Source organism: Narcine bancroftii, chromosome 11 (assembly GCF_036971445.1).
Source record: "Narcine bancroftii isolate sNarBan1 chromosome 11, sNarBan1.hap1, whole genome shotgun sequence".
Taxonomy (NCBI): domain Eukaryota; kingdom Metazoa; phylum Chordata; class Chondrichthyes; order Torpediniformes; family Narcinidae; genus Narcine; species Narcine bancroftii.
In genome coordinates, this window is record NC_091479.1 from 53,976,630 (window position 1) to 53,998,506 (window position 21,877).

General features: G+C 42.0%; 1 long non-coding RNA gene across 3 annotated transcripts in view; it reads left to right on the plus strand.

The window, feature by feature from the left end:
• The first annotated feature begins 1,857 nt into the window (after positions 1-1,857).
• Positions 1,858-21,877, plus strand: part of LOC138745425 (uncharacterized) — a 29,684-nt gene continuing 9,664 nt past the window's right edge. Inside the window, exons 1-2 of one of the 3 annotated variants that reach the window (XR_011346253.1) lie at positions 1,858-1,999; positions 21,565-21,655. This is a non-coding gene — a long non-coding RNA (uncharacterized lncRNA). Of the gene's footprint in view, positions 2,000-2,019; positions 2,073-2,557; positions 2,924-21,564; positions 21,656-21,877 lie in introns of those variants that run through there. The other 2 variants (XR_011346255.1, XR_011346254.1) reach the window with 2 other exon arrangements.

Below are 21,877 nucleotides of genomic sequence, written 5' to 3' on the forward strand. Positions count from 1 at the left end.
GGTGCCTTCACGTATGTCTGCATTTTGGTCATCTGGCAGAGTGTACAGGCCTTGGCCCACTGACAACCTGTTTCTGAAGGCTCAGCAAGACAAACCTATTGACCACCATTTTGACAGTACTGATGGCCGGGTGCGTCAGGTTGTGCACCTCATCATAAAACTGCCATCTCCATGCTGTCGGCACGATGAGGTGGGATTTGCCATTGGAATGCCGCAGAGGAGCGTCTACTTACCAGGGTCGATGTTAACATCCTCCAGCCTGAGCCTGGACACTGCTGTCTTGCTTGCAAGAATATCAGGGTCATCCTGCTGTCCCCTGCCGAGGGCTAAATAGTCTATTCACTGGGACAGGGCCTGGTCAGACTTGATTGCGGGGGTGGGGCAGTGCATCACCCACGATGTGTTGAATGTCTGTAGTGAACTCAGACTCATATGAGAGGAGTCGCTGCTGCTTGGCCGACCACAGGTCCAACACTTTATGGAAGGCAAAAGTTAATGGCTTCTAGTCCATGAAGACACTGAATTGTCTACCTTCCAAAAATACTTTAAGTGCCTGACTGCCAGGTACAGCACCAATTGTTCTCAGTCAAAGACACTGTATTTGAGTTCAGGTGGCCAGAGGTGTCTGCTAAAGAAGGACAGAGGCTGCCATTCCCCTTCGATGAATTGCTCCAGTGCACCCCCTACTGCTGTGCTGGAAGCATCTACTGTGAGAGTGGTGGGTGTCTCTGGCCTGGCGTGTACCACAAGGGTTGTGTTGGCCAGTGCATCCTTGGCCTTCTGGAACGACTCCAAATCATCATTGTCCCAGGTAATGTTTTTACCTTTCTCCGCATGATGTGGGCCACTACCGGTATGAATCGGTGATAAAAATTAATGGTACCAGTGAATTCTTGCAGCCCCTTCATTATGTGGGGTTTGGGGAAGCACTGAACAACCTCTACCTTTTCAAGCAGGGTTTAGTTCCGTGCCTGTTGATTTGACCCCCAAGGAAGTCGAACGTTTCCAACCTGCCCTGGTACTTAGCAAGGTTTATATAGTATGTCCAAATACCTCCAGCCAGGTGCACAGTCACATTCAATAGGGTAGAGAATTCCAAGGATATTTCATTTTCATTGAAGACATTTCTTAAAGTCTAAGCAGCCGATCGGTTATTGGGAAATTGTGACACTTGGTGAGCCTTTTAAATGCCCCTAAGATTTCAGCCTTCACCACCACTCCAGTTCTTGGGCTCGTCCCATGTCCCTGACCTGGTACGCATACATTGCATCCCCTCCCCTTGTCACCCTCCTGTTGCTCCACCCCGAGCCAGTGGTGAAAGTGGTTTCTGTCCCAACAGGTGTTGGGGACCTCAACCAGGGAGCAGAGCCGGGAGATGAACCTCAACTGCATCTAATTCACATTCCCGCAGATCAACGCACGACCGTGGGCCAAGGTGAGTGACCCATTGGTGAACCGGAGCTCCGGGGGTGGTCTCCATCCTCTGGGTTCATCCCCAATACTGTCCCCTGTCACCCACCAGGCCCATCTCCAAACCCCCATCTCCCACCAGGCCCATCTCACACACCTCTGCCCTGGCAGTTACCAGAGCAGTTTCCCTCTTCATGTGGGGATCCAAAATGGATGGAGTGGGAAGGAGGTCCATGTACGTCACCAGACTATGGTGTTATGAGCCCAAAGGACCCCAAAACCCAGCAGCAATAGACATTCACCAGGACAAGTAGTTGCGCGAGTCAAGGGTTGATTCGGTGAGGCCGCTATTGGATGAGACGCTGGGGTCGGGTTGGATTGATGGGTGGGTTCGCGGGCTGATTGGCTCTTGCTGTGAGGAGGCGGGACGTTGGCGGCGACGTCATCTGCTCGGGGTCCGTCGCGTCGCCGCGGGCGCGAATGGGAGGAAGTTGGCGGAGGCGCCGGGACCTTCCTCAGCCGCGCGGTCCAGGGAAAACGGGCGACCGGCAGCCCTCCGGGCCCCCCCCTGGAGCGGCCGGTACCGGCGGTGTGTTTGAGTGGAGCCGAGGCGTCGGTGCGAGGCCTGATGGCGCCGACAGGGCGAGGCCGGAGGCCGTGGGGTAACTGGCAGCGGGAGAGGGGCGGGGGAGGGGCAAGAAGAAGTTTGGAAGTCTGGTTGGCGCATGCGCGGTGGATTTGCGACTTGGAGTTGGGTTTGCGCATGTGCGGCTAATATGCACGTGCCGACTGACGGGCCACTCAGCAAAGCCACAAGTCGCGCATGCGCACTGAAATTAAGATGGCTTCCCCAACCGATGGACCCTGAGAAACTGAATCACAAAGTCAATCCGCACATTTTGGGTTTTACGTGTCCTGTGTCTCTGTTCACCTTTGAAAATCATTTGATTTTAAAAATAGGCTCTAAGACTTCAGGGTTCCTCGCACGGGGGCAAAACTCCGACTTGCGACCATTGTGGTATCTGACTGAACTTTTGGGTTCCATTGCGGTCGCAAGTCGGGAAGGACTTGGGGTCATTGGGTCGCTTAGGAAGGGATGGAAAACCAATCCATTTTTTTTTGCTTCCAAATGTTCATAGAATGTGTCTGATTCCATCCGTTGTTCCTGTTGTAGCATCACATTCTTCATAAAGTTAGATGTTATTATTTTAAAAGTTGTGTCTCTTGAACAATAATGCTCCAATCCTTCTGATCCTGACGTACCATGTGTTTAAAATGTAATGTTTCTCAGTTACCTGTCCGAATGGCTTAAAAATATAGGGACTTTGGTGTTAAAAATACAGGGTAAAGATTTCACCAATCCTTTTGAATTTATGATCTCTGGGATTTCTGGACATGTTTTCTATTTAGGTTGGTGTATCATGCAGACCTGTTTGGTTGCAGCAAGTAAGAAGTTATCGCCTTGTAGCATCTGCTGTGGCAGCGCTACCAAATAAAGAGACATCCACCCAAGGTGAGAGTAAACCAAAGACTGGCTTTACTGTTTTAAATTCCCCACATGTGCTCGCTGGCCCACCCACTTCTGGTGACGTACTCCCTGACTTCCCGATTTACGTCATTGTGTCATGGCGTCACTCTCCAGCTGTCTGCCTCTACGTGGAAGTGGAGGGCTCCTCAGCCCATACATGGTGCTAGGAGTGGGCTCCTTCTCGTCAGTGAAGGGGAGTCCGTGCCATCTTGGACTATCCGAGTGTGGCAGTGATTTGGCCTCTTATTGCTCACCTGGTCACTTGGCATGCTACAATCTCAGTGTTTATAAGCGGGAAATTCTTTCAATGTTTCATTCAACTTTATTACAGAATTCTTCCTAGATTATCTGTGTACCATTGAAGGTTATGGGTTTTCTTGAACAGGGATCATGATTTTACTCATAATTTGGTGAGCCAATGGATGGGACATTTTTTGCTCATGCCCCATGGGAATCGAAATAAAAATGTAGTGACAAAATTAGGAAGGTTTGTTGACCCTTCTTTTTAAGCAGGATGTCATGATGATGTTCATCTTGCATATGATTTGTCAGTTCTTAATGGCAGCTGCCATATTGGCATTGCAAGGAGAGATGGGAAATGGGTCAGGTCCTTGATGGTCCCAGTAATGCAATGTGGAAAGATGTCATGGGGCTGAATGTGGTTTAGGGAGGGAGAGGGTAGAGTATTAATTTTTAAGAAACGTATGTTGCCAGCCACCTATCAATATTTTTTATCAAATAGAAACTCCTGCTGGTAGAACCCATTTCCTACTTTGAACATTCCCAATGTCATTATCTAAGCAGATATTGTTCAATCTCACTTCTCCTTCTTCCAAGTTATCTGGATGCAAGCAATTCTTCTGCTGTGCACAGAATTAAACGTTTCTAAATTTCACCAGGTTTTGGTGCTCGAAAGGTAAATGTTTCCTGCTCAGGAAGGTTCTTGTAGGGTTTTTAGAGATTTGTTGTTCCAGGATTTCCACAACTGAGGTACCTTCATTAGTCACCTCAATGTCTGGCTGAGGAAACTTGCCCCATCAGGATTTTCCAGATGGTAACTTCTTTTTGCAAGCTATTACATAGTTCCATTCATCTTATTCCAAACAACAGGAGTTCTTTCTTCTGCTCAAGCTGTTGTTAGATAAACAAAACCCACGTGTGACTTTCCTCTAAGCACCCTGCAGAAAAGTACTTGTAGCCATCCTGGCTCCATTTCCAAACAATGGTCATTCATTTTATGACATCAGTTCGACTAACACCAACTTGTGAATGTGAATAACTTTCTCCAGAGATCTTCAATATTTCTTCAGTCTTTCAAATAAAATGTTTTATAATATATGTGTGTGTATGTATGTAACCTAATCTAAATCTTACCAAAATCCCAAATATTACCAAATTCTCCAAATATATTTATCCATTACAATATCACGTAAGGTGCATTTAAGAGACTCTAAGACAGGTTTACATGGGTGAAAGAAAAACAGGGTTGTAGCGGACGCAATGCCACCGTCAGTTCACAGACTTACCTGACACGTCGCAGGCTAACAGTGCTCGGCACCAAAGTACATTGAGTGGATCAGATGAAGCCCCTGCCTAAAGGCACGGGGCACAAATGGCTGGTAGCTTTAACCTGCTGGTCCTCTGGACCAGGTGTTCACTAATGTTCTCATTGAGAGGCAGGGAATAAAAGGTCTGTATGTCTGCAATAAACCAGTCTTGAGTTGACTACCTTTGTATGTGTTTTCCTTTATTTAGTAGCATCTACCGCAGTAGCTGCTACAGGGTTTTTTTTTGTTGGAAATATCAAGATCAACAAAACATCGTGGGTCAAAGGGCTTGTACCGTGCCGTAATATTCTGTTATTTCTGTTATTGCTTGATTTGAATATCTGTTGTAAGCTCTGTGAGACTTCAATAATGTAGCAAATTTGGGCAGCAACATTGCAGTCAGAAATTTGTATCTCCTGGTTGACTTGAGTTTTTTACCTTTTCACACAATGCTTTATAGTTCTGGTCAGTAAGAAAATAAATATTGTGCATGTTGAATATGTCATTATGTCTGAAAGTAACACTGGAAAAGAGTCATTAACACCAAGGTAAATAGCACCCTGTAGTGGGTGGTGCAGTTTCCTGATGGGCACAAGTTATCCCTCAGTGGCTACAGTGATGTGAAACTGTGGGTAAATTATTTTGATTTATACATGGCAAAATTGGCTGTTGTTTGTTCCAATTTCAGGCAGATGAGATTGCAAAGAGGGTAAGGATAGAAAATAGTTGGGGAACAAAACTGGGGCTTGCATTTGATGGTGTGAAAGTCAAAATGGAAACTCAGAATAGGCTAATCTGATTAAGCAAGACAGCGGCTCTTATACTTCCACCAGAAGAGAATCTAGAATTGAATTTTGAGTCATTTACGGTGGGTAATTTCAAAGTCTGTTGATTGTAAGAATAAATTAAGAGCCCTTTTGCCCCTGGCTGTGCTGAAATATTGTTTTGTTTATTAACTAAATCTTTCTGAGAGGGAGAATAGACTGAAGCTACTTTACTACTCGTTGTTGATGAATCTTGCAGTAGGATCTTTCAACTAATTACAGACTCCTAATTCCTCCCCCTCCTCGGTCATTTTCTCCTGCAATCTACATCATTTACCACCATCGAGGGATTCTCATGCTGGGTAAAGTTTCACAATCACCTCCTCCAACCATGTCTGTTCTCTCTGTGGCAGGAAACCCAATGCAGAGTAAATGACAGATTGGCTGAGCACCTCCAATTTGATCACAATGGCCATCTTGGCTCATGGTCACAAGCCGTTTTAAGTTCCATTCCATTCTCACACTGACCTTTGTCTTCTGCCTCCTCCATTGTCAGGGTGAGGTCAAATCCAGAGGAACCATCTCTTATTGCATTTGTGACTCGATAGTATGCATATGGAATTTTCCAAAATCATGTAACCTGTCCACCACTTCCCCCCTCCACAGGTTTCACTCTGTCTCCTGCTGATTCACCGAGTTCCCCTCGTATTCTCCCTTCCAAACCGATAACTTTTAAATGTGGGCAGAGAAATGGCAGATGGAGTTTAATCTGGACGTGTCTTGCTCTTCGAGAGGACTTGTCATACTGTTGCATAGAGGGATCTTGGGGTACAAGCGTGAGCTCCTTGAAAGTGGCAACACAAGTGTAGGGTGTTAAAGAAAGTATTCTTCATTGAGCAGGGCATTAAGTATTAAATGTGATTAGGCCACATTTTGAGTATTTTCTGCAATTCTAGTTGCTGCATGACAAAAGGAATTCATCTGGGATTTGCTTGGGATAGAGCATTGGCTCTGAGGAGAAGTTGGACAAATTTGGATACTTTTCTTTGGAGCATGGGAGGGTGAGAGATGACCTGGTTGAAATTTATCCAATTATTGTAGTCCTGGAGAAGACAGATTTCTTCTTTCCCGGCCCCCGTGGGAGATGTAAAAATACTACGATCCCTATATTGAACATGAGAGGGGAAAAGGAGACAAGTGAAGCAGGGTTTTGCACAATGCAGTGGGGGTCTGGCCCACATGGCCAGGATAGTGGTGAAATCACCACGATTTAAGAGGCATGTGGTTGGGCACATGAACAAAAGGGAATGGGTGATGTGTATGGACCATGTGCTGACAGATGGGATTAATTTCAATGAGCATCATGGTCACCACAGACATTGTTCACCAAATGGCCTAATCCTGGGCTGCTCTGTTGGGTGATGATTCATCTCTTTTCAAGGATTGTTGCTGATGGGCAATATACTTTTCACAGAGGTCTATCTTCAATTCATGTATTTAGAACATTTCCATGAGTTAATTCCCCATAGAAACAGCAGTTTGTCATTCAAGCCACAGCAAAAATGCAAAGTTTGAAGGCCATCATTACTGAATCCATTTTAATCAGCCTTCACCTTGTACAATGTTCAGTTGAGAGAAGAAAATCAAAATGCAACTTTTAACCTCTAGGAAAGATGAATAATCCTCTGTACCACAGAATTATTGCTGAAAAAATATTTGGAAAATTTTGTGAATTCAGCTTCCAAACAGTTGATGAAGAGGAACCACAACAACATTTTTAAAAATTAAACCCAGAACATTTATGAGAAGATGTTTATCACAATAAACATGTTCAGGTTCAGTCATGATCAATTCTGGATTGGCATGTGGCAGTAATAAAAGGAATGCAGGATAGATATATTCGAAGGAAAAATAAATTAATGATTTGGATTGTGATTTAAATGGTTTTGTGGCCAAATTTGCGGAGGTCACCAAGATAGGGGACAGAGTAGGAAGTGGAGAAACCGTAAAGTTGCAGAAGGATATAGACAGATTAGGAAACTGGGCAAAATGATGGCAGATGAGATTTAACACCAAGAAATTTACTGTTGTACATTTTGGCAGTGGAAATAAACAGGAAGCACACTATTTGGATGGGATGAAAATTCAGACCTTGGATGTGCAAAGGGACCTGGGTGTCCTTGTGCAAGGAAGCCTAAAAGTTAATAACCAGGTGAAATTGTTCATGAAGAAAGCGAATGCTATGTTGGCATTCATTTCAAGAGGAATAGTGTACAAGAGTAAAGAGGTGTTGATGAGGTTCTATGGGGCACTGGTGAGACCTCATTTCAAGTACTGTGTGCAGTTTTGGGCCCCCTATGTGAGAAAGGATGTGATGTTGTTGGAGAGGGTGCAGAGGAGAATGACTAGGATGATTCCCAAAATGCAAAGGATAACGTACAAGGAGTGTTTGACAGCTTTTGGGTTGTATTCATTGGAGTACAGGAAATTAAAGAAGAAATCTCATGGAGGGATTTTGTGTATTGAAAGGTTTAGAAAGGGTGGATGCGGGTAAGATGGTTCCCTTGGTGGGTGAATCGAGGACAAGAAAATTAGAGGTTATCCTATAAAACAGAGATTAGGAAGAACTTGTTTCGCCAGAGGGTCGTGGATCTGTGGAACCGCTGCCACATACAGTAGTGGAAGCCAGATCACTGAGTATTAAATCAAGAAATAGTTTTGTTTCAGTTTACGGAGCAGATTCGATGTTCCTTTGTCCTCATTTGGGAGAGATTATCGAAGACAACTGAGAAAAATGGAACAATTCTAGGCAGTTGTTAGAATAGGTTATTAGTTTGGCATCTCTATGTAAAACTCCAAAACTATCTGTCACTTTGGAGCGGTGCCTGTCCCTCCAACTCCTGAGGAACATAGATTTGCAAATATGTCATGTGTTCATTCAGCTACAAATGATTCTCTTATTCAAATATGCCCAGAGGTCACTTGCATTTCATTTCAGCTTCACATCGTTTTGGGTGGGTTTTCAGTTGTAAATGTGGCCAGTTCCACTTTGGGAGAGAATTTCTTGTCACATTTTTCAGTGATGTATTTGTCAAAATGCCGTTGTGTGGACTGCAGCTCTTGAATGCAAGTGAACTACATTTATTGTCCTTCCAATGCCATCTGCTGCCTGACAAGCCTTCAACCTGGCTCCTGCCCTTTCCAAGCCTTCCTCAAGTCTTTTCCTCGCCTCGTGTCCCCATCATAATGGTGTGCAGACATGCAATAAGCCACCATATAAAGGCAGGGTCTATGAGACGCAGGCTTGTAATACCCCGGATTATCTTAAAATCTCAAAATTGGAATGGCAAGAATTGTGCCTAGCCCACAGATCTGACAGCTGCTGGGCTTCACGATTGTATGTGGTTCTGAACAAACTAGAGATTGGCAGCCTTGCAGAGATGATCGTCCCCTGAACAATTCCACCATGCCTGACTGATACAATATTCCAAATTGACAAGACTTCTCAGCAAACCTCCATGGCAAATCTGCATTTGCCAAAATAGATCTAGAACGTACTTACTATTATATTCCATTTGAGTCTTTGGATGTCACAAAGACAGCAGTGATGCTCCCGTTCGGCATGTTTGTGTTTCTGAGAAAACCATTCGGTCTATGGAATGCAGCTCAGAAATTCCAGTGCTTCATGGACCACGAACTCACTGTCCATGGGTTTGTTTGGTGCTTGTGTTGATTGAGGAGATCTGGTTGTAAGTGTGGATGAAGCGGAGCACAAGAGCCACCCTATCTCATTGTTTCTAAGGCTTGAGGAATGGTGTACCGTGATCAATCCCAGGAAAGTGTTTCTGGTGTTTCTGATCTTGTATTTTTGGGAGCTAGAGTTATGCCACATGGTATTTTGCCTGATGAATGGAAAGTGCGTGAAATTTGAGAATTTTCTCCCTCTGTTACGTTTGGCCAGTTGTGATGGTTTTGAGGTATGAGGGATTTTTATTGCTGTTTCCTGGTGAATGCCACTACACCTCTTGCTGTACGACTCAAAGGATCTGATCTCTGCTTCAAAAAGACATTATCTTTGGGAGACCATCCTGTTTATGCTTTCCATGATGTGAACACTGTTCTGACAAATGTCACTAAGGTTGTACATCAAATGCCCAAGATCTTGCTCTCTTACCACAGATGCATCTGTCAGTGCTGTGGGAGCAGTGTTCGAACAACGAGTCTGTGGGCAATTGGAACCTCCGCTGTTTTTTTTCAGCCAAGCGGTCACCGGCTCAGGCAAAGTATAGTACATTTGGGCAAGAACTCTGAGCTATCTATCTCGCAGTGAAACATTTCAGTTTTTTTTTAATTTATAGTTTTGTATACAGTACAATATAATACCAGAATCGTATCCAAATGATACATTGATCAAAATAGAATAACAAATAAATGGTTGTACTGTCCATAAAAGTGAGAAGAGAAGAAAAGTATAATGAAAAAAAAAACAGATCTAGGTTCAAAGCTCCTGTGATAACTATTTCCTCCCAAAAGGAAAGGCAGGACATTAAAAAAATATTAGAATTAAACCAACATGATAAGGTTCAACCATTAAGATTAATGAAAAGTGGTGGTGGGGTGGAGAAGTAAATACATTAGATATCCAAACCCATATCTAAATATGGTTTCCATATTTTGAATAATGTATCATACCCAGTTAATATTATACATCACCTTTGCTAAGGGAATACAATTTTGCATTTCCCCACAATCAATTTTAAGATGGGATTCAGATTTCCATGGAATTGCTATACATCTCCTGGCCACTGTCAATGCAACTTATAAAAATAATTAATTGTTCTTTGAGAAATTGAATTAGGCTTCCAAATCATATACATTTCCCAAAAGTAAATGCTCAGGTGTGGATGGGAAACATTATTATAATTTGTTCCAAAAACTTGCCCACATCTTTCCAAAATGATGTCACCTTGAGACATAACCAGAGAGAATGTATAAACGTACCAATTTCTGTGCCACATCTAAGACATAAATTTGAAAAAATTGCAATAAATTAATTGATATAGCATTAAATATAATTGATGAATAAATTTGTAATTAACTAATCTATTAAAAATATTAATTACTGTCTCAACAAATGTCAGACAAGCAAAAAGGGTCAATTTCAGTTCCCAAATGCAATTCCCATCTTTCTTTTGATTTATTCAAGTCTGGGTTTGGAGATTCCTCTTGAAATAGTAGATACAATTTTGAAATAAATGTATTTGTAATTCTCTCATGAATCTAAATTTCCAATTCAATATTTCAGCTTTTTATTGGAAGGTCATTCTTACACAATTTGTACAGACCACCAGCCTCTTCTGCATACTGAAAGTAGAAGCACACATCTCTATTTGCGCAGAGAGATTTGGCACTTGGAGTTCATCCTACAATTTTCATCGGACACACAGCATATCTGAGCAAAAGCGAATGCTGTGGCTGGTGCCCTATCCAGGCGCGACATTACATCCAACAATTGCCATCGATTTCAGTGCCATGGCTCATGCACGGCACACGGATGCCGATTTCATCAGGTGAAACCAGATCAACTCTGGTCTCCATCTTCAAGATGTGCCCCTGGATGAATCAGGTGAAAAGTTGGTTTGTGATTTTTTTTTCCCCCAACAGGAAGGACTCTGCCGTTTGTGTGGTGGCTATGAGGCAAGAGATTTTCTCTTCACAATCTATCTCTTCCTGGTAGAAGAGCATCAATCAAACTGGTTAAGGAAGATTTTTATCTGGTTTCATGTTGAACAGAATGTTGGATTATGGGCAAGGAATCGCTTGCTGGTTCAATACCCTAAGTCTCCAGGCACATGAAATTCAAGCTGGGGGATTTTGTTGTTTTGGATTCCCATTTCCAGCACGTGCACCTTGTGGCTTGGAAGGTCCACTTCCGCCATCTCAGCAATGTACTTATCTGCTCACATGTGAGGACTGGACGACCAGGTGGCAGGATGAAATTCCTATCATCGGCATCTCTGCAGAGACAATTGCTTGGGCTTTTGTGGATCATTGGATTCCATCTTTTGGTGTTCTGGGCACTATTACAACAGATCGAGGGTCTCAGTTCGAGTCAGCATTGGTCTGAGCTCTCACTGATCCTCTGGGCATGACCTGAATTATGGCTAAGCATTTCAGGCCAACAGCTTCTTTGTGCGTTTCCATTGACAATCGAAAACAGGTGGCGATGCATCTACATGGAGCAAACATTTGCCCATGGTTCTCCTTTGCATGCCTACTGCTGTTAGGGCAGATCATGGATGTTTAGTGGTAGAGCTAGTCAATGGCTGTATGCTGACCTTGCCAGGTGAGTTTGTGAATCTGAGTCTAGACACAGTGCTCCATGAACAGGTCAGTTATCTTGATTGTCTTCGAGAAAATGATGTGGCAGAGAATGATTCCAACTGAAACGGTACCTTCTTATGAACCAAAGTAGCAACACCTCGACTTTGGAATTAAATGGAGATGAAAAACATGTCCGACCCAATCTCTTTTCAATTTCATATGTTCTTTCTCAGACAAATGAGTTCCTTGCAAAAAAGCAAGATCAACCTTCATTTTCTTTATATATGCCAATATTCACTTTCTTTCAATCGGATTATTGTCCTTTAACATTAAAGATCACAAAATTGAAATGAGCCAAAACTTAATTTCCTCCTGAGATTGACACTTAACACAGCAATTACAATTATATATCTATAAAAAAACCCAAACCCCTCTTTTCAAAGAAGAAAATCCTGTAAAAAAAACCTACGAGTATAAGAGTCGGATCCCCCTCTGTGGACCAGGTGCAGCTAATACCACAAGTGGCAGATGACTTTAGAAGTAGTCGAGTCAACCACCACCCCCCAACTGAACATTAAAACCCATCAGTCATCCCAGTGATAACACCCACATTGAGCTTGAGCTTCATCTTCAACATCACTCACCAATTCTGATTCCAACTTCTTTTCCCCATACCCATCCCAATCTTATCCTCGGACATTTTCCCCATTGATTCCTTCAAATCTGGGAAGGAATTCACAAAAGTTAATGCACCATAAGGACTCTCAAAACATTGAGACTGATCAGGCCCATAAAGTAAAGTAAACTTATACCCTTTCTTCCACAGAACTGCTTTGGCCAGATTAATCTCTTTCCATCACTTAATAATCTCCTGACTTAAATCAACATAAAATAAAACCATATTGCCTTGAACCATCATAGGGCTTTGATCAAGGCGAGCTTTCTGAACCACAAGCCGCAAAATCATTTCTCTATCCTGATATCGCAAACATCTTAAAAGAACCGCTCTTGGCATTTGACCCGGAAAAGATTTTGTCCTTAACGCCCTCTGAGCCCGATCTAAAAAAACTCAACTCCCAACATCTCTGGAATCCATTTCCAAAAATAATTTTACAGGATCTGAATCTTCAATATCTTCCAGCAGACCAACTATCTTAATATTATTGCGACAACTTTGATTTTCCAACGTATCAATGTTTTGTAACAAATCTCTCTTCTGGACATCCCAGCCTGTAAATAAATCCTCACTATGATCCATTCTCTCTGCATAATGGTCCACACGGTCCTTACAGTCAATAAAAACTTCTTCTATCCTCTTAAATTGAACTTGTCCAGTGTCCACTGCTGTTAAACTCTTATTAATATCAACTTCAATAGATGTAATTTCTTCACACATACCAGCCATTTATTTCCTTCATACCAGCAAATTGATCATTTAAAGTTTCAAAACCTTAGTTCACAGAAGACATCATATTTTCATTTTGATGGATCAGTTCTGTAGAGGTGCCTTGAATTCTGGGGAAGGTATCTGGTGAAACAACAGCTTTCATTGGAGAAGGAGATGTTCTTCAAGCCTTAGGCCTCCCTTCATTGAGTCCAACTGCAGCAAGTAGTAATTCTTGTTCTTCTTCTTCTTGAACCTCTGAGTTGTCCTCCTCCACCTCTTCTCTTCCACATCATACCTGGCAGCCGGACTGTAGATCGGATCCAGAATTTCCTGCAAGTGAGAACATCTCCAGATGCTCCGCTGCATACAGGCAGTCCCCTTCCCGGTATCTAGAGCTCGCATTCGGGCATTCACCCCCCACTCTCCTTAGTCAAGCCCGGCTCGTGTCGAATTCCTTACTTGCGCTCTTCCTGGCCCGGCCAAAAATCTTGGCGCCATCTTTCATTGCCGGATGTGCAGAGGTTGCAGACATTTCTTCCAGCTGCTCCCGACTTGCACGTTGAGGATTCAGATCCATGTCTAACTTGTCCTGAGGTTCCTTCTGGAAGGTCATCCTTGCTTCTTCTGCACTTTTCACAGGTTGACAACCTAGGTTTTTTCTAAGTTGCTTGTAATGAAATGGTATTGTATGTACTGACCAGTACAGGCACGGGCTGGCAACCCCCCTCCTCCTGATGACATCCTCTCCTGGACTCCTCCCTGGACTCCTCCCCTGTGATCCAGGCCTTCACTTCCCTCACTTGGACCCGGGCCTGCAGTCTTGTGTGTAATAAAGCCTATCGTTCCCCTCAGTCTTTGTCTCTGTGATAATTGGGGCAACTGATCGTGCCCAACACTGTTTCTTTTTCCTCTCTTCATTTCCAGAATTCTACAGTAGAAAATTATTGTTCAAAACATTGATAAAGTCAAACAAGACATTACAGTTCGAGTATTGAACAGTTCAGTCAGGGAGAGGTGTCTTCGAACTTCTTTTTCCTACGCCATCTTGCCACGAGACCCCCCCCCCATCAGCTGACTCCTTGAACACCATCCAATCCATGGACTCTAGGCAGACCCGCAGCTGTCTTCCCCCTCACGTGACCACCTTCTGGTTGTCCTGATCTCGTAAGTGTTGTGAGCAATTTTAGGCCCCATTTCTAAGAGAGGATGTGATGGCCCAGACTTGTTTTACAAGAATGACCCTGGGGATGAGAGGAATAATGTTTGAGGAGCATTTGATGGTTCTGGGCCTGGACTCGCCCGAGTTGATAAGGATGAGGCAGGACCTCATTGAAATCTGATGAATAGTGAAAGGGCTGGATAGAGAGAATTTTGCCAGTACTGGGAGAGTTTAGGACCAGTGGGCACAACCTCAGAATAAAAGGATGTCTGCTTAAAACGGAGATGGAGAAATCTTTTCATCTAGAGCAGTGATTTTCAAACTCCTCCTCCACACCCCCACCCCCCGGATCATATTCCACTTAATCCCTTTGCCAGAAGTGCTCTGTTAGTAAGGAATTACTTAATGAGCTATGTGATTGGGGAAAAAAAGTTTGAAAACCACTGTTTTAATCGTATGACATTGACTTGTTCTGTGCGTGGTTTCATAACTCGAGAGGAAATGGGCCAATGACAATTTTTCTCAGGCAAAATATTTCCTTCACAATTGGGTCAACTGCAGTCTTTCTCAGCCTTTTTTCTCATTCATATTCCACTTTAAGCAATCTCTCACTCTTTCGACTCTCCAATTAATAAAGTCCCAAACTGTTCAACCTTTCCCTGCAGCTCAACTCCTGAAGACCTGGCAGTGTCAAAGTAAATCTTCTCTGCCCTCTTTCAATCTTATTAATACCCTTCCTGTAGCTAGGTGACCACAACTGCACACAATACTCCAAATTTGACCTCACCATCATCTTATACCACCTCACCATAACTTCCCAACTCCTATTTTCTTTTTGTTAATTAATGAAGGCCAAGATGACAAAAGTTGTCTTTAGAACCCTGTCTTCCTGTGACACCACTTTCATGGAATTATGTAACTGTGTTTTATCTCCTAGAATGCTTCCACCAGCGTTGTCTCCGCTCCATCCTCAATTAGATTGATGAGTTAGCATGCGTTCTTTTGGGAGTGCGCACAGCTCCAAAGTAAGATATGTCTGCATTGTCCGCAGAGATGGTTTATGGTACAGTCCTTACAGTTTCATGGGACATTCATTTCACAACCAACTATGATCTGAACATCCTTCCACAGCTTCGACATGGTATCGTAATCAGCAAAGCTTTTCCTACCCATTGGCTTGGATCCCCTTAACAGAATGTGTCCCACCACTCCTGGACACTGATTTTATATTTGTGCGCAGACAGGACCCAGGAGTGCTGTTACAACGACCGCATGAGGGCCTTTTCCGCATGGTGAAGAAGGATGGGTTTGAGTATACTTTGCACATTGGGGGACATTCGCAGCTGTTTAGTTGGAACAGACAAAAGCCTGCCCATGTGGATCCCGCTTCACCCATTCAGTGCCCCCATCCTAGACGATGAGGGTGTCCACCTAAGCTGCATGCAGCTGGTGTTTTACTTTCTGGCGATGGTTCTGAGGGGGAGGTGTATCAGCTATGTAGCGGGCCGAGAGAGCCAGGTTCTATGGCGGGCACATGAAATCATAAGGCAGACAGCTGGGAACTCATCCATTTAATTGACCGCATGCACGTGGTCCTGCGTGTCGAGGAATGGCACGTTGATCTGTGATTTCCCCTGCCGGAAGGTGCAGGACACTCACAGGGCTTAATTTAAACCTGTGGCCCCGTGGATCTGCTGCAAACACATAAATGATGTCACACCTTGACCCATGGAGCCCGGGACACACTGTAAATAGAAGAAGCCTGTAAATAATGAATAAAGCAATCTTCTGTTGACTAACCTGGTGTGTGTGTGTGTGTGTGTGTGTGTGTGTATGTTGCTTTAGTAGCTCTATTGAAGTAGACGCTACATATATAAATATTTGGGAGGATGATCACACTTACAGGATACTTTTCATCCATCTCACAGCCTGTGGGAAGATGCTATTCCCCAGCATGTAAGTCCTGATTTTGATGATGGACGTGGTTAAAGATGTTGTTCACTAGATCAAAATTGTCTTTGTACTATTCCTTGAGCCCAATTTGAACAACACTCCCAGTAAATGTCATCTACAGAAAAAGGGAGACCCCAGTGATCCTCACTACTCTGCATTATTGCTGTCTGATGCTATACAGCAACTAGTCCATCCAAAGGTCGAGACTCAACTGCGCTCCTGTAAAATCTCAGGATGAGAGCCGTTAGTCTTGACCTCCTCAGCCTCCTTGAGAAGTGGAGGCTCTTCCTGACTGATAAGGAGGTGTGATTTTTTTGTGTATTAATACGTGTGCTGTATGGATGGGAATTTTACGTGATTGTATTGTCTATTCTTGCTCTTTAACAATCTTAAGTGGATAGAAGTAGTCATTGTACTTTAGGATGTACAATCATGTACATATTCCCCTTAAATAGCCATTTGGCCCAGATGTCTATTCAGTCCAAGAATACTTTCCATCACAGGCAGATTTTGAACAATAACACCATTCATACTTAAACAAGCATTGCTTTTAATTTGCTTTAAACAAAAAAAAACAGGGTCAAACTTTAACTTATCACTATTAACAGCCTTCCATTACCCCCTTCTAATTCGAAGTGCAGGTGTATTTAATGTGCATAAAGTTCTTTGACACAACTCCAAGTTCACCGGTGTCTATCAATTCTGATGCTGTGCATAGAATTCAACATTTATGAATTTGAATATGAATGATAAGCTCTGGGGATTAAAAGTAAATGTTTACCCTCCAGGAAGATTCTTGTTGGTTTCAGAGAGGGATTTCTTGCTCATTGGACACACATAAACTGATTCCCTCTGATCAGCCACTTTGGGGTCTTGCCAAAGAAACTTGACCAATCAGGGTTTTCCAAATGATAACCTCTTCTGTAGGTCACCATTGAGTTCCTTTTGTTTCCTTTATTTCAGGTGAAATACCATTTCTAGCCAGCCATTTCCTCTTGTATGGACAACAAAGTTCTTCAACAGGCTGAACTGAGAACTCGCAACTCGTCTTCAAAACAAGATGCCAGCTTGCCCTCTCTCTCTCTCTCTCTCTCTCTGTTAGAAAAAGCCTATTTGGTCTCTCCTCTCTGCTTGCAAAACCACATGACCTTCTTAGAAAAGCAAACTGGAACCAGCCAGATTACTCCACCAGACCCAAACTTCTGAGTCCATTCATCTGTTGGTTTAAAAACAATAATCCATTTACACCTGCTTTTGAAATTCTTTAGCAAAACAGTCTCCTTGTTTCGTCTTTGCAAAGGCTCTCGGTGCCTGAATGACTCACTCTCAGCAAAGCTCTTGCATTTTAAATAAGAGCTGTTTTGTGAAGTGTTTGTGTTTGTTTGTGACCTAAACGACTCCTCCAATCCATCTCTTTCAAAAACATGTCTATGTACAATGTAAAATAAATAATCTGTCACACGACAGATGCAGCAGAGGAGTTGTGATAAAATCAATGGTGTCCTTGCGAAAAAAAAGTGGGAAGAGGTATAATCTGGTGAGTGGAGTTTGTAATAATTTGAAACTTGAACCTCTATCTCTATTTCAGGAGACAATTTACTGTCATGTAATTAAAAAGTGTCATATCACACAAAATTGTTTTTTTCCTGCTGTAAGACAAACAGACTCTTCCCCCCTCTGGCAGATATTGCCTGAAATGCCTCTTGCAGTCAAAGAAAGACTGAGTGCTCCCCCCCACCCCCACCACCCCAAACCCTGGGCCAAGTCACTGAGGGTCTGTGGATTCTCTTTCAATGCTCACAGACCAATCCAAGTCATTGGCAATGTGAGCTCCAGTTTTGAACCTCTGACATAATTAGGAACCATTTAGCACTCACTCGTATCCCAGGTCTGATACCTGACACCCTTTTAGCCAGTTTTGACCCAGTCTCTAGCAATCCACAGCCTGGTGTGGGTTCCTTGACTGCTTTGTCCAGAAGCCTGCAGTGTGCGTGGGTTTCTCTCCACAAGTCACCAACAGCCTGCCACCTATGTGGGTGTTTCAGCTGCAGATCCCCTCACTGGTCGGCTTCCTTGGTCACTGACCCGTGGATTGAATCCTCTGCTTCTGAGATGTTGGTGGGGTGTGGTCTTTCTGTTTTCTGGTGCCCTGCACTAGTCGACCGCTTCTGCAGAATTCACGGTGGCAAGGAAACCTAACAAATCTAAATTTAAAAAAATTAACTAAGAGGAGAATCTCACATGTCTAGAGGGATGGAAAGGGCATTATTACAAATTGAAGCCTGATATTTGTATATTCAGATGCCAAATTTACAAAAGTAAAGAGTAGATGTTTCTCAAGCTATATGTAATTTTTTCCAAAGGAATCCATCGTTGAATTTTTGCATGTCATCTTGGCATCCCTAAAAATATATATATATCTGATTTCCAAGTAAATGCAATACATGTGCTCATCACCGCTAACGTTAATTTAACAAATTTCAATTGGTATATTAATAGATTTAATTTGGGCCTTGTTCCTTCAATATTTCGTATGAAAAATAAGGTCAGATTCTGTGGAAAAACATCTCCTATAACTTGTTCCATAAATATTGTAATTCTCCCCAAAAACATCTTGCATTAGGACAAAGATAAGATGAATGCAAGAAAGTTGCGACATCTTAACCACACCTAAAACATTGATCTGATAATTCTGATTTTATTCTATTCAATTTCACTGGTGTAAGAAGTAAATGTAGAAAATAAACTAGTTGTGAATTCCTTCTTCACTGCTGCAGTGTGGAACTCTGGTCAATAGATCCAAAATGCTGCGTTGAAGTGAATTAATACAACTCCCCTGGATCATGTGATCTCTATTGCCATATTAGCTTCCTGAGGAGGTTTTCACATCCAACAGCCTGAGTCACCTGACTCCAGGTGCAGGTTTCAGATAAAATCCTTGCTGACATCTGCTACATGACTGATGTAAAAACAATTATACTGAACTAATTTATATCTTGCATTGAGATCCTAAAATGGATCTCCCCATATTTGCCAATTAATTTCAAAATTCAGATCCATTTCCCACCTTTGTCTCAACTTATGAACTTCTCATTTAAAAGTTCCTACTTGTAATAAAGAGGACATCATCAAATAATTTTTTTAACAATTCCTCTTATAAGGAATTTCTATTTCAGTACAACATGGTTGGTCCTAACTTATCCTTCAAATATGTTCTAAGTTGGAAATAGCAAAAACGATTGCGATGAGTTATACGTTATTTATTTCTCAGTTGTTCAAATGACATTAATTCACCCCTTTCATAACAATCTTCAACATTTATAATCCCCTTACAAAACCAGCTATCCAGAAATTCATGATCCTTTAAAAAAAGATACGAGGATTTTGAATCAAAGCCATTCTGGGTGATGTACATCCACTTACACCAATTACATCATTTATTTTATTCCATATATTAATCAAATGTTTCAACAATTGTGTATCTTTATTACCAACCATTAATTTTGATTCCCACTTGTACATAAATTTTTGTGCTTTTCACTCTCCTATTTTATTTTATTTTATTTTTTTTAGTTTTTTATTTTTCACACCATAAATCACATTAACCATGACACACAGTTTTTCCTGTTCAAACATATACAGTGCCATTTTTTCCTCCCTCCTCCCATCCCACCCTCCCTACCTCTCCCCTCCCATCCATTTAAGGTATACAATCTAGGATACATTAAACCAGTCAGACAATGTTGTCATTCAAGAAAAATACACCAGAAATTCTACTGAGTCCATTCTTTTCATTTCCTTTTCCTTCCGTTAACTTAGGTAATGATTGTCCCCAGTAGGTTTTCGCTATTGTGTTTAATGTAAGGCTCCCATATTGTTCGAATATTTCAATATTATTTCTTAAACTATATGTTATTTTTTCTAATGGAATACATTTATTCATTTCTATATACCATTGTTGTATTTTCAAATTATCTTCCAATTTCCAGGTTGACATAATACATTTTTTTGCTACGGCAGGAGCTATCTTAACAAATCTTTTTTGTGCATCCTCCAAATCAATTCCAAATTCTTTGTTTTTTATGTACTCTCCTATTTTATTTGATTCTATTTTAATCCTTTCAAAAAAGGAAGCAATAATTCTCATTTGAGCTGCTCCATAACAATTTTTAAAATGAGGAAGCTTCAGTCCTCTCAATGCAGAATTTGCATTGGGTCACTTGTAACATGGGATTCAATTGGAAATGGGTTCATGTGACATAAAACCATGATGCAGAATGTTTTCTAAGAATGGAATACACGAGGAGGGTTGTCTAGGGCTCCAGCAGGATATAGATCACAAGATATAGGAGCAGAAGTAGGCCCGTCGAGTCTGCTCCACCATTCTTCCACTCACCCCCACTCCCCAGCTCTCTCCCCATTACCCTTAATTTCTTGATGTATCAAATACCTGTTAATCTCTGCCCTAAATACACCCAATGACCTCACGTGGGTTTCACGACCCACTGACAAAATCAATTTTTCCACATTTGTTTTAAATTGACACCCTTTTATCCTGAAATTATGCTCTCCTGTCCTAGAATCCCCTACCATGGGAAACATCTTTGCCATATGTACTCTGTCCAAGCCTTCCAGCATTTGAAATGCCTCTGAGGTCCCCCTTATCCTTCTGTACTCCAACTTGTACAGTTGAAGAGTCGACAATTGTTCCTCATACACTAACCCTTTCATTCCTGATATTATTCCAGTAAATCATCTCTGACCTTCTCCAACACCAACACATCTTTTCTCAAATACGGCACCAAAAACACTAATTCTTATTGAATGGAAAGAGAATTCTCCAACGACACAAACACAACGGTTACATGATATTATGTCTTGTTGATATTTACCACTCGGGAAGGTTCTTGTTGGTTTTCAGATAGAGGTGTGTTGTTCAGGGAATCATTAGTGTTTTGGTGACTCAACGTACCAGCATCTGAAGTCCGTTATCTCTTCAGAAAAGCTCTGATAGCTTTAGCATGGAGCAGAGCTGAGCCACGACTTTGCAGGTATTTAAGGGAGTGTGTGGGCAGGGTTTGTTCTGGACCAACAATCTCACCAAATGACTCTGCTTGAAATCAAGATTCAAACCATTTTGAGGAATACAACAGGAAATGTTCAACAAGAGCCTGATGTTCCCTGAGGAGTTTTCTTTCAATCGTGGAAATGTTTTTTTTTAAAGCCCGTTAATATTCCTGATACATATCTTTGTATTTAACTTTCAGGTTGCTATCTGTTGTTAACTTGGAGGCCTTTAATGGGGTGACTGGGTGGAATCTTTGCTTTAACCAAGCAGTTCTCTTGCAATTTTCCAGCTGTAGGATGCGATTCAGTTGCTTGCAAGTTTAGCAAGTGGGATTTTGATGTGAAATTGCAAATCACAGTGTCATTTTTGTGTTTGAAAATGCCAATGTGAAAATTTTAATTTTAGTCTTCTTGGTTTGCTTAAGTTTACAGAGGAGACGTTGGGTAAAGTTGAGAAGACAGAGTTGGATGCCCATTTGGTGAATCGGCTGGGCAAAGCATAAAGCACAAAATGAGGTACTTAAAAAATAATGAAGGAGACTGAAGTGCCGTTGAACCAAACCTATGTTAAGAATTTAATTTTGTGCAGTGTACTTAAGAGACCAAACGATTTGGGCTTTTAGTTGTGACCTATTAAAATGAACAAAATCTGATAAGAATAGAAGTTTTATGGAATGTTTGGAAGTTGTCACAAAAAAATGGAGATATAAATTAGATGTTGTAATTAAGATAAATGAA